General features: G+C 42.9%; 1 protein-coding gene across 9 annotated transcripts in view; it reads left to right on the top strand.

Annotated features, from left to right (window-relative positions):
- Positions 1-308: 308 nt before the first annotated feature.
- Positions 309-13,611, top strand: part of GREB1L (GREB1 like retinoic acid receptor coactivator) — a 144,872-nt gene continuing 131,569 nt past the window's right edge. For 8 of the 9 annotated variants that reach the window (XM_074899111.1, XM_074899110.1, XM_074899107.1 and 5 more), the window contains exon 1: positions 309-433. The gene's annotated coding sequence lies outside the window, so the exon portion shown is untranslated. The remainder of the gene's footprint in view (positions 434-13,611) is intronic. The other variant, XM_074899105.1, reaches the window with a different exon arrangement.

The raw sequence follows: 13,611 nt of genomic DNA, 5'->3' as shown, positions 1-13,611 counted from the left end.
TCAGCCCCTGGCTGGACGCGGACACCCCTCTTCCTTTTCCCTTCCCGGCCCCGCCGGCCCGGGGCCTGGCCCGGGGCGGGGAGGCCGTTCCTCAGCGGGACACCCCCTCACCTGAGCGCGGCTCCCCCGCGGCCGCCGCCCGGTCCCCTCGCCCGCCGCCCCCCCGACCCCTCTCCCTCCCCGCTGTCAGAGCAGGAGGGGCGGCACCTGCGGGTCCGCCCCATTCTCCTCCCCTCGCCTCCCCTCCCCTCCTCCCGCCGGAGAGAGAGAGAGACCGAGACCCGGAGGGAGACGGTGGCACCGGGCGGGACTGCCGAGCGCAGTTGCTCCGTGTGAGGGGAGGGGGGAAATAAAAAAATTAAAATTAAAAAAAAAAAAGTGAGGGAGGGGTGGAAGGAGAGCGCTTCAACTTCTTCTCTCTCTGCCCAGCAAGGTAAGGGAGCGGCGAGGGGCGCGGGGCTGTACTTCGCCGTCTCGCAGGTTTCTGGGGAGGGCACAAAGGTAGCGGGCCGGGGCGGCGGCAGGGCGGCACCGGCGCCCGCTCCGCTCCGCTCCGCTCCGCTCCGCTCGCTGGGGCGCGCTGGGTGTCACTCACCCCGCGGAGCGCGGCAGCACCGGGGGCGGCGGCGGGGACTGCAGGCTGCCAGCGGCCGGCGCGGCCGGTGTCACTGGCGGGCCGCCGGTGCCCTCTCCCGGGTGGGCTCCCAGCCCTTTGTTACCGTCGGTTTGGACCGGGGCGGGGGGGAATGACCCCGCGCCGACGGGACGAGGCGGGGGCGGGCGAGCCGTGGCCGGGCGGCTGCGGGAGCACAGCAGCCCCTATGGGCGGGCGGGAAGCAGCAAAGCCCCGGGGAGCCGGGCGGGAGGCGGGCGGGGGGTGCAGGTGGTTCTGCCGGAGAGCGGGCGGGAGGGCGGGCGGCGAGCTCCCCCGGCCCGCGGTGCCATGCGGGCGGCCGCCGGCAGGGGGCTCGGCTGCCTCGCCCTCCGCGCCCGGGGGGCGGCTGCGCCTGAGGGGGGTGGGCGGCCCGGTGAGGGGGGCTGGGGGTTGTTGTTTGGCGAGGGGGGGGATATTTCTGGACGTGTGGAGACAGGTTTTGAGGAGGGGAGGACGGGGCGCCGGGTCTCCTTCCCGCGGGGAGGGGGGTGCGTGGGGTCTGTCAGCGTCGCGGAGGTGCCCGCCGGGACGGGGCAGTGAGGGTGGCGAGCTGCCATCGCGGGCCCCGCCGCCGGCGGCCCTTCGGGGGTTCCCTTCACGGCGGTGGCGGCCGGTCGGCACGGCCTGGTCGCTGTTGGGGAGTGAAGGGAGAGGGGGACAGAACCGGCTGCGACGGACCCAGCGCCGGGTCTCCGCGGCGGCTGACAGCGGTGTGAGGGGCCGCCCTCGGCAGCGGCGAGGTGCCGCCGGCAGTCGGCCCTGCCCGCCCCAGCGCTTCTCCCGGCTCTCCTGAGATCGCCCCGAAGGATGAAAATTTTGTTCAAACCACAAGATTTCGGTCAACCCAGAGGGTGGGCCAAGGGTTGCTGTCTGGTTAGGCTTCCAGCATGCAAATATTTATCTATATTCAGGAGTTTAAGAATTATCAACGGTCAGATGTGTTTGAAGTGCAGGAGACTTAAGTTACCTGGTGGAGAAAATATTTCCCACGCCTTCTGCTTGTCAGTATGTTTGCTTTAAATACCCTGAAGATACAACTTTTTTTTATATATATTTATCTGTGGCTTTATTTGAATTGGCGCCTCATGACTTTTCCACTGAATGATGTTAAGTATTATTGAAATAATATTCCATATTCTTCATACTTCATTATAAATAAGATTATTAAGAATAAGACTTCATTACAAATAAGAACTTTTTAAAAGATTGAAATAAAAGGCTGCTGAAGAAGAAAGTGCTGTCTCTTATTTCCTGACTAGGAATAACTGAAGTATATTTTTTTTCCCCAGTTATTACTGTTGTTTAGAGCTGAGGGTGAAGGGAGTAGGTGCGTATTTCAGTTGTGGATATAGTTATATATGTGACCTCTGAGAGGACAACTAAAGCTTTCTGCGCTTCTAAACATTGTTATGCACACAAGTTTAGTTTTTGTTAAGGGATATGCCCTGTAAAGAAAAACAAGGGTTTGAAAAGTTTATTACATATGAGCTAGTGGGACTCAAAAAGACGCTCTTTGGAAAAATTAAATTTTATCTTGAAGAATTTGCTTATGAGCTGGTGGATTAACTTTCTAAATACCTCTTTGTAAAGGAATAAGGATTGTGTGAGGATTCTCAGAGCTGTTGAGAAATGTTTATTTATTCCTCGTTTTGATACTTGTGGATTTTTCCACATGATACTTTTTCTCATGAATTCTCAAGTATTTCCAAGAAAAAACTCCAGAAAAATCAATTATTAATGTTCAGTATGTGCCTACATGTTTAAAGGGTTGGGCTCCCAACCCTGAAGGTTTAATGATGTTAATATTTTGTTAATCTGTTAATACAGATGACAAATACATTGTATGTTTTTGTTTATTACTGGTAGTGTTTGTGCAAAACAAGTTTTTGGCTAAGGTGTTTAACAGAAAAAGAATTTATTTATAAAAACCAATATGTACGTACCAGGAATTTTTATTGGTTGGGTTTGGCTGTAGAAAGCACAAATAGTGATCAGGATCAGAAATAGCGATAATTTTTTAGTAAGGCAGTTTTTCAGCCCAGAATGTAATACTAGAGGAAATAAACCATAATAGGCACCTTGATTACTGAGCTTTTACTGGGATAATTAAAATATGTGAAGTTTCTTAAGATCTCATGAGGACATCACAGATGAAAGGAGAGGTGATCTGACTGTGTGAAAAGTTTGTCTAGAATTCGAAAAGGCACATTCGGTTCAAGGTCTTCTTAAACACATAACTATTGGCATTGATATTTGGCAGTTCAGCAAGTCATGTCCAAAGTATTTTGCAGATACAAGGAAGAAGAAAACTTGGTAGTGTAATTTAGGAGACTCTAATTAGTTGCAATGAGATATAGGGAAAAAACTGTTTTTTAAGGCAAATTTGGAAAAATCTACGTATTATGAGGCTGTTCATTCAGTGTGAAACTAGACTCAGTATAATGTCAAAAGTATACTCTAGGAAATCTTACTTAGATAAAAGATTGAATGCATTTCTCTATAATTTTCAGTGTTTCTAGGAAATTTCAACTGGGCATTGAACTGTAAGGATTTTACTTCCAGTGGTGTAACCTTTTGCAGTATCTTTCACATTAAGCATTTTAGAGTGGTTTTTAAAAGTGCTTTTATGCTTTGTATGGTTCTGTACCATATGTTTTGTATTTAATTCTTTGAATGACCACTGAAGTGCAGCCAACTTTGGGTGAATGTGGCAACTGTTAACTAGCGCTTAGCAACAGTGCACAATAATCAAGACGGGAAGTGAAGAAGAATACCATGTCTAATTGAAACTACAGGGGGCATTTAGGTAGGTAGGATGTAATTAACAAAACCTGGAGTTTGGACATGATATTAAGGCATTGCATCTTTACTCTTGTAAAAAAGGATTGTGAAATTATTAATGTAAACAACGTTTCAGGGTTTTGGTTTTATACCGCAGACAGCCTCTTTGAGACATGACACCTATTCTTGCATAGTCATTTCTCACACATAATGCAGGAGACACATTTTCCTTTGCTTCTAAAATGGAATCGCAAGAAGGAGGATTGTTGAGAAGACTGACTAATGAAGGAGTAATAAGCCTTGACATTTTGACAATGATGTCTTTTAGAGAATTAGTCCTGCGAACTAGAGTTCATTAGATATAGGAAGTGGTTAAGATATTTCTAATACTCTGAAACAGATTACAGTGGCAGTCATAAAACAACACAAAATTTTTACAATTAATGTGTTATTTTCTCTAATATTGACTTTCCTCAAATCCTGTCTTGTGACATTCCTTAAAGTGTTGTGAAAAGTGTTGCTTGCTAGAATATTTGTTCAAAACACTTTTGCCTAATATAGTTTGTTTCATTTTTTAAAAATTCCAAACCTGATCATTTGGTTTCATGCTGTATTCTATGTGGAGATACCTTAATGGACCAATTTCATGTCTTGTATATCCCAAACACATCTTGTTTCTAAAACCTCTGAAAATATTCTCATATAATAAGGAGAGAACTAGTAAATTTTCAGTGAGTCATTGCAGAGGCTCATCTTCAACTCTGAGCATGGCTAGTATAGCCCCCATTAATGGATTTGAACTTGCAGGTAGGTCGTGAAGATGACCCCAAAACAAGGAGCCATGTGGTGAAGGTGCTTACAGTGTTTTTTTATAATCCAAAAGAAAAAAAACCACAGAATATCTGTTGGAAGAACTTGTGGATGACAGAAATTTGAAACAGTGTTTATTCACAATGAGAATAGCCAGATTTGCACACTGTTATTGTTGTCTTGGAAGTATCAAATAGAAGTACGGAGTTCCTTAGAGAAATGACAGGCTGGATCAATGGGCTGAGGCCAACCGTATGAGGCTCAACAAGGCTGAGTGCTGGGTCTTGCACTTGGGTCACAACAACCCCATGCAATGCTACGCACGTGGGGAAGAGCAGCTGGAAGGCAGCACGGTGGAAAAGGAGCTGGAAGTGTTGGTCGACAGTTGGCTGAACATGAGCCAGCAGTGTGCCCAGGTGGCCAAGAAGGCCAATGGCATCCTGCTTTGCATCAGAAATAGCGTGGCCAGCAGGGACAGGGAAGGGATCTTACCCCTGTACTCAGCACTGGTGAGGCCGCCCCTCGATTCCTGTGTTCAGTTTTGGGCCCCTCATACAAGAAAGACGTTGAGGTGCTGGAGCGTATCTGAAGAAGTGCAACGCAGCTGATGAAGGGTCTAGAGCACAATTCTTATGAGCAGTGGTTAAGGGAGCTGGGGTTGTTTAGCCTAGAGAAAGGGAGGCAGGCTCAGGGGAGACCTTACCGTTCTCTACAGCTACATGAAAGGAGGTTGTAACGAGGTGGGTGTTGGTCTCTTCTCTCAAATAACAAGCAATATAATAAGAAGAAATGGCCTCAAATTGTGCTGGAGGGAGATAGTTAGATATTAGGACAAATTTCTTCACTGAAAGGGTTATCAAGGATTGGAACATGCTGCCCTAGGAAGTGGTTGAGTCACCACCCTGGCGGTATTTAAAAGACATGTAGACACCATGCTTAGGGATGTGGTTTAGTGATGTACTTGGTAGTGTTAGGTTTATGGTTGGACTCAATGATCTTAATGGTCTTTTCTAACCTAAATGATTCTATGACACTAAAATGTAATTATTTTTGTTCTGGGTGTCTCCTGAAGCCATGTCAGCTGGTTTCTGTTGTCTTACTCTGTCACACAGTAATGTCATAGCTTCTGTAAAATTCTTTTGGGACATGAGAGGCCACAGAGAATTGTGTAAATGACTACTTTCATTGAAGTGTATTTAATGTAATTCTCACTGAGTTAACATTTTAAGTTCCATGGCACCTCAGAGGTTTAACAAAAAAACATGCATATACCTGATCTGAAGATCTTACAGCATGTATTCTCAAATGCTTTTATTAATTTATGTTTAATTTTGTTTATTGCATTAGTTATACTACAGTAACTAATAACATGTTCATAAAATATAAAAGATGGAAAGAACTGTATGTTGTAACGTAAAATCCCCAGAAGAGTAAGATGGTAGGGAGCAGCCTGTCAGTATGACAAGATCTGATGGAAACCTTCAATTAATATTCCCCATGTAAGGTTTTAGAGAGGTTATTCTGAGGTAGTTTTTCAAATTGATGGAGCTACAAACAGCAAAACAGTGTGGGCAGACCTAAGATACTGTTACTTAAGAGATTACCAGACATCTGTTGTAGTGGTTCCATCAACACGCCTGGAGTGACTAGTTTTATAAAATGCTATGCAAAGATTCTCCTCTGTCTCCTATCTCCATCATAGTCTCTAATTAGCTTTTTTTCAAGACTGTTGGCATGATCTGAGCAGAGCACTTTGAGGCAAGTGAAGAAGTTAGTGGGTTTTCTCTTTTTTTACGTGAAGACGTGTCTGTGCATCTCACCAAAATTAATAGGACTTCCCAAAAACGTACAGCGTGAAGTTGTTAAGTGGCTGACTATTTTAAATGGATGTATTTAGGGTGGCAAATGCAACTGAACATTTTGCTAGTACCTCTGTCTTTTTTCACTGAATTCTGCTGCATCTTCCTCCACAGCACTGATTTCTCTGTTGAATGGAGTGTACACCACCAGAATTTCAGAGAAATAAGTAGCCTTCTTTGAAAGACAGTTTAGGCTGCTGTTTTTCTCTAGAACCATCTATCATTTAAATTTGTCTTCATAAAGAAGAATTAGTGTGCGTATGAAACATTTTCCTTCCAACGTTTTACACATTTGAAAGACATTAGGCTTCCCCCCCTTGCTTTTATAATGCTACCTCCAACTTTAAAATTTGCTTTCTTGTAGACCCTTGGATCTCTAGACATAAGAAAACCTAAGGAGACCTTATCGGGGGTTTGAGAGGTAAATTTTTAATTTGGTGGAATCCCCCCCCCCCATCCCTTAATTCCAGCTGTCTAAAGATGAAGATGGTTCATATGCAATTTTAATGCCAATGCTCAATGAGACTGTGTATACTCAGAGTTGTATAGTCCCTTCCTTGTTGTATCAGTTCAGAGTAATTAGTGGAGTGTTTGGAAATTATGTGCCTGATCCTCTACAGTCTTCACAGGAAAGAGGCAATCGCCACTTTTTAAAAACTGAAATGTGGCACAGCCTCCTTGGTTTAGTGAGATCTGAGCTCTTTGGAGCTTCCTCCATTGTACCCACTTCAGAGAGATGTTGTAGTGGTAAGGAAGAGCAGTTCCTCCCAATAGCTGAGTTCATCTGATTCCAACGCTGCGAGGAACCTGGGCAAGTACCTCTTTACATTGGACTCACTGGTGAAATAGGGATGTTCACAGCAGAGTTTTATAAGCGTTACTGTTGCCTACCTATGTTACTGATGTCTCAGGATGAAGAGCATATGTGACAAAACCTTGTCTTGATGGCTGTCAGTTTGGGATTTGCAGAGAGCCAAGTGCTCTATTCCCTTCCACTGCTGGTATAGTACTTTGTTGCTGTTAGTTCTCTGCTTACTATCTCCTTGGTGATAAGGTGTTGGTTGTAATATGGTGTTTCACAGTGTACGATTGCTTCTCAGTCTTGTCATTCAGGAGATCATGCCATTTCCTTTTACTGCTTTTGTTCCTGCCTCCACTGATCATCTCCCTCTGGTCTGTCAGAAGCGCCCCAGATTCTGTGTGCCTGGAGAGCCTTAGGTGGCTTTATTCTCCTGTCCTTTCACACTTTCAGTTCACTTTGAGAACAGTTGTTTCATAAAGAAAGCTTAATCTTGTAATTTCTTTAAACCACTTATACAGAATAAAACTCTTAGTGCAACTAGGTGATTCCTTTGAGAAAACCAGGAATTAGTCTTGATTTTTACAGCTACAATGCCCTTCATTGCATCAAGAAAAGGGAAACAGCTTCCTGCCAGTTGTGTATGTGACACTTAAGAACGTGATGGTTTCCTGGTATTCTAAAATATGCTTTCAAAAATTTATAGACGAAATGTTCAAACATTTTGCTACTCTTTTTAATCTTAATCTCTTAGAGGGAAGGTTCTGGCTGTGAGAACAATAAGAAATTAGGTGGATTAGTTAAGTGATAGTACAAGCTCTCAGTGGAGCAATTTTGAAGAAAACCTAAGCATAGGGGAGGGAAAGGGCAAAGCCATTCAAGAAGACTTTAAGGCCTTGGATAGAGGCCACAGAACTACTGACAGGGTACTTTAAACCAAAAGTTCAGAGCGAAAAATATGCATATCCTCACAGTCCTGATTGCAGCAGTTTCAGCAAATTTTGAAGATTAGCTCTTGCCAAATTTGGGGGGGATTAGGATAGTCAGCTCTCAGTTTCCAAGCCTCTTCAAGCAGAGTAAGATGACTTGCCTGCCGGATTATTTCACCTTCTTCCTCCAGGTCCACAATCATGACTTTAGCAGATGTGGGAGACAAGCTGGATTTCAAGGGCATCAAGATTAAAATGTTAACTGTTGCAAGCTTTTGTTTCAAGATCTATGGAATCTTTCCTGTGAAACAGCAAGACATCTAAACATACAGATTTTTTTTGTTTTGTAGCACTAACTTGGTAATATCCTTCTTTCTTACTACATGCCTGAGAGTGGTTTGGGTGTTGCATGGAAAATGCGTAGGCAGTTGCCTCCTCTAGAAGTCCTTCTAAGTTGTAGACTTGACAAACTAGAGAGAGTAGTGTGTATGTGAGTGCATGTACATATATGTATGTATGAAAGAGAGGGACATGAATTAGAAATGCTGGGGTCTAATATCTTAATGGTCCAATGTCTTACTGGGTCATAAGATTCTTTAATGACTATTTGGCTGAGGTGGCTTATACTGATCTGAACTCTAACATTGTGTTCACAGTTTGCCTTTATACGTGTGTATGACTAGACCAGGAGTTCTTAGTGTGTAGTAGATGCGCCACTAGTAATGTTATTCAAAAGAGTATGCCTCAGAAGCTCTTAAATACAAGCTTTCACCAAAAAACACTTTAATTTTGAACAGCAGATGTGACCTTGTGGCAGAAAAGCCTGAGGAAAAAAAAAGCAGCATTCTTCTGGCTTCTCTCAGTTATCATAATGAACAGTGTTTGCTTGCTCACTGTCCAGCATGGTGGTTTTATTGGGAGATGCCTTGTGCCTGATGGCTGTGCAGATGGAGGCTTAATTTGCATCTGCAGCACAGCTGGCTGGCTTTCTGTCAAGCTTGGCTTTGAGGTGATTTCAGTTGTGATGTGAATTTGTGTAGAAAGAGGGAGGCTGTGCTTGTGATAGGGGTTAAGCACTCTCCTACACAGTGCAGTGTAGGTTTTCAGCTCCATTTGCTGTCACTGTAGTAAATCCATTTCTGATTATGTGCTAAAGCCAGGCAGATTAACTGCTGAGCTGAACTTGTGAAGTTACACGTGTGTGTTGCCAGAGTTCCTCCTGCTCAAAAAGGCAAATCTATATAACCTGTAGGGTCAGAACAGTTGAAAATTCATCCTAGCGTTGTCTGATTAAAGGTAAAAAAAGGTTTGCTTGTGATCACCACAGTTGAAGAATGTTGTCCCAGCAGTGTAATAAATGAGAATTGGATCTGGGATATACTTTGAGTAAAAGACAGTATTTTTTCAGATGCTTTTTAATTGAATTGTCCTGTGAAAATGGGGCTCAACTTTGAATTCAGTAACATGCAGTCCAGGGTCTTAAGGCTGAAAAAGAGAGAGGAATGCAGCAGATGCTGCATAGATTTTATATTTCTGATGTCTGATGATACTGATAATCTTAAGCTTGTGTTCTCTAGTCTGATTCAGTATATAAACAAGTACAAGAACCTCAATGTATAACCTTGACCCATGACTGGATCTTTGCTTTGTAATTCATTAGGAGTTTGTTCAAATTGCAAAAACTGCGCATTGGGTAACAGATAAAGTGTTTGCTTCAATAAAACATTTAGTTTTCTTCGAGAAAAAACTGTATTTTCTGCCTCGCACTTTTGAAGAAACAGACCTTCAGTTCTTGTTTCATTGTAGTCTAGCTTGAAAACCTCACATGTAAATTTGACATGTTATTAAGTCAAAACTGTTGATTCAGATCAGCCATGAACCAAAATACATCAGAACAGTGGTTTATTTTCATAGGATTTCCACTGTGCCTCTGCCTTGAGTGTGAGGTTAGACTGCTCGACCTTCAGAAGTCCCTTCCAACCTGAATTATTATGTGATTCTGTTGTTTGTTGTAAACTGGGGTAGTGTAAAACCTGTAAAACTAGGTGGTATTTACCTATCGGTAAGATAAAGCTGCCTGAAACAATTCATCTGGCTCAAGGGCTTTGCAAACATACTCAAGGAATAGGCTACTGTCAGCATAAACTGTTTTGGTAACCTGCTTTCCACTGTCTTCTTTCTGTCCATTCTTCTGCTGTGTGCTAGGTGTCCCTTCTGTATCTCCTCAGAAATACATGCTGATTGCATATGCAGTCACTCACATCAATGGAGAGACACAGTGAGTTCTGTTATTGGCAGCAGTCTGCAGGTCTTGTCATGTTACTGGGTGGTAACCCAGAAATGGTCTGGTGATTGAGGCATCACTGAGCATGTGTTAATAGGAAGGCTGCAAAGCTTGAGTAACTCCATGAGAGGTTATTTGGTCTGACTGGGATGGAAGATTGAGCATCAAAGGGTAATGATACCTGATGGATTGACATTGGTGCATTGTCTAAAATAAGTCTTTCTAGTTTAATGTTTATAATCAAACATTTTATGCTAAGGAGACTTAAAATAAGCCCAGTAATTTTAAACCTTTTTCAGGACTAAAATCAAGCATGCATAAAAAGGAGGTATTTGTTTATGTTATTTCAATCAATCAGTTCTACTTATTATTTTGTTAACTGGTGTGGTTTGGGAACTGCTGTTCTCAGTTGTGCACCTTTCTGATAACTGAGTTGTTATCTGTGTCTGTATGATTTATTTGTTACTATTATGCAGCAGTGTGTGCTTGCATCCCAGAAAGCCAAATGTATCCTGGGTTGCATCAGGAGAAGTGTGACCAGCAGGTCGAGGGAGGTGATTCTCTTCCTCTACGCTGCTCTCATGAGACCCCAGCTGGAGTTCTGTGTCCAGCTCTGGGGCTCCCAGCATGACAAAGACATGGACCTGTTGGAGTGGGTCCAGAGGAGGCCACAAAGATGACCAGGGGGCTGGAACACTTCCCCTATGAGGACAGGCTGAGAGAGCTGGGGTTCTTCAGCCTGGAGAAAAGAAGGCTCCAGGGAGACCTTATAGTGGCTTTCCAGTACTTTTTAAAGGGGGCCTACGGGAAATATAGGGAAGGACACTTTTAGTGGGGCCTGTTGCAATAGAACAACAGGTAATGGTTTTAAACTGAAAGAGGATAAATTTAGATTAGAAGAAATTCTTCACTGTGAGGCTGGTGAGGCACTAGAACAGGTTGCCCAGAGAAGTTGTGGCTGCCCCCTCCCTGGCAGTGTTCAAGGCCAGGTTGGATGGGGCTTTGAGCAACCTGGTCTAGTGGAAGGTTGGAACTAGATGATCTTTAAGGTCCCTTCCAACCCAAGCCATTCGGTGATTCTGTGATTGTATGATTTTTCTGCACACACTGATTCTTGTGTGATGATTCAGTATGTAGGCTGCATGTATTAGTAGCTGCCATATTCTAGTTGAACATACTCCATATGTAGAGGAAAAAGAGCCAAGTGTGGGAAGAAGGGTGTTGTGCTTTTTAGTTCCAATTATGGAAAGAGGAATAGAGACTGGATGACAACATACCTTTTCCTGCTCCAAATGATTATGAGTAAACCGTGGGAAGTTGATGTTTTATAAAAAACACAGCAAGGGGGAAAGAAGAACTAGAAATTGGCAACTAGAGATTGAATGTTCTTGGAGAAACTCAGTTTTAGGAAGAAGTTGACTGGCAAGTTAACAAGGGCTAGAGAGCAGAACTGCTTTATGATTCATAACTAATCCTTTGCCCCAAGGACAGAAAACTAGTGTTTTCGAGGCCATATGCTTGGAAGGAGGCTGGCCTCAGAACGAATTCATTAAAACAGTTCTGTCCTCCGTGTTCCAAAGTGCAGTTCATGCTGAGAGGGACTGATAAATTTCTCATTAAAAAAATGCTTGTTGAAAATGAGTTCTATTTTGTGTGTCATCACAGTGCCTTTCTGATCTGGAGTAAATCACATCAACTGTGTTATTTTCAGCCAGTGTGCAGAGATAAGAGAATAAACCGGTGAATCTTCTTGTGTCTGTACTGCCATTATGTGTGCCAGGAAAAATAGTCCCAAACTATAATGAGAAAATAGCTTAAGAGCAATGACCTCTTTTGAAATGGGTTGAGTAAACAGTTAAATGCAATGTCATCATATAGCCACATGAAGGATAATAATTCACATTATATTTTTCTTTGTTTTGGAAATGAGGCTTGCAGCAATCTACCTGCAGTCATTACTGGCTTACCTATCCCTGATGTTTCGTAATTCCTTCTTTGTTTCTACAGCTAGACTTATTTTTACTAACAGAGCATTTAACTGATCACTGTTCTTCATGATTCTATTTCTCTTCTCATGCTTTACTGGAGAGAAGCACTATTATGATTTTGATACTCAATTAATCTTTGTGTTCCACTTCTGCTACTACTGATTTACTTGCTGTTGAGAAAACATGTTTTTGTAACTTCAGTTTAGGCTTAGTACATCTGACCAGAGCAGGTCAGAGGTAAGTGAGGAATGTTCTTCTGTTCTGAACGTGGCAAATTGCTATTATGGTCCATACCAAAAAAGATGGGGATTTGTTTAGGTCATTTACAGATACATGCTTTATTTTGCTGGAGAATGGCTTAGTTCAATGTAAAGAGACAAGTTAATAGATTGAGTTAGAAGACCTGGAGTTCTAAACTAATAGTTTGAGAGCTGGAGAATCCAAAGGAGATCTGTTGTGAAAAAGATAATGGAAAGTAGGTTGCTCAGACCTCACTTAATAAAGTCATAGAGTTATTGAGGGAGATTTGCGATAGACTTGCATCCTTTTACTTTTTGACCAAAAAACATGCAGTGTGTCTGGGGATTCCACCTTGACCAAGGAATGTGGAAGTTTCTTTGGTCCCTAGACAAAAGTACGATGGCATACTTAAGAGGGAAAAGGGAAATAACCTTTGTTTCACCTCTTACGTGGTTATTTCCCTGTTATCATAGCAGCGTGGTGTAAAGGACATACATTTGAGAATGTAAGAGAAAAAGCCTCTTCTAAAACTATGATAAATGCTTATGTGAAACTACAATGCAGGGTTTTTTCCCATATGATGGATTATGTACTACCATGTAGAGGGTATGGGGCTGCTGTTGCCATGGTCTATTTCACACCATTTACACTGATGTTCAAAAGAAACAAAACTGTCACAGTACATCATTTAATATGCCGTAGCCAAATTACTAACATGTATTAGAGAAAAATTGACATTTTTTCATGTCTTATTTAGGCAAATTCTGAATGTGTTAGAAAAACAGGTATATCTGTTCCTGAATAACTCTGGGATAACTACCACTGCCTAATCAGAGAGACTAGTTTCAGTGAAGAACTGGATTTCAGCTATAGCGCTCTCACTAAGCTGTGAAGAGGCAAGGAAAAAGATCTGTAAAAATGTTGACGCTGGCCATGAATTTACATTAATAACAATTTGCTTTCATTTGAATGCTGCAGTGTCGACTTGGGTCAGTAGAAGATCTGGTTTTACTTCCAAATTCTGCCACTGAATGAAGTAACATGGCTTTTCTGCACCTTAGTTTCCCTGTCTCTAAAACAAGGTGGTGGTCATCCTGGGAGTTTTTTGAGCACTATATTACAGTAATGATTAGCTGTTACAGTCTTCTATGGCTGACCTTAGAGGGTCCTTTTCAAGTCTCCTGTCAGGACCTTGGGCTGCTGACCTTCATGCTTCTGTCAGTAAGCTTTAGACAAACTGTGTTCTTGGCATACATACAAACAGTT

The sequence above is a fragment of the Athene noctua genome, chromosome 2, assembly GCF_965140245.1.
Source record: "Athene noctua chromosome 2, bAthNoc1.hap1.1, whole genome shotgun sequence".
Lineage (NCBI taxonomy): Eukaryota > Metazoa > Chordata > Aves > Strigiformes > Strigidae > Athene > Athene noctua.
The sequence above is the reverse complement of the archived record's forward strand: the minus strand, read 5'-3'. Positions and strand labels throughout refer to the sequence as shown.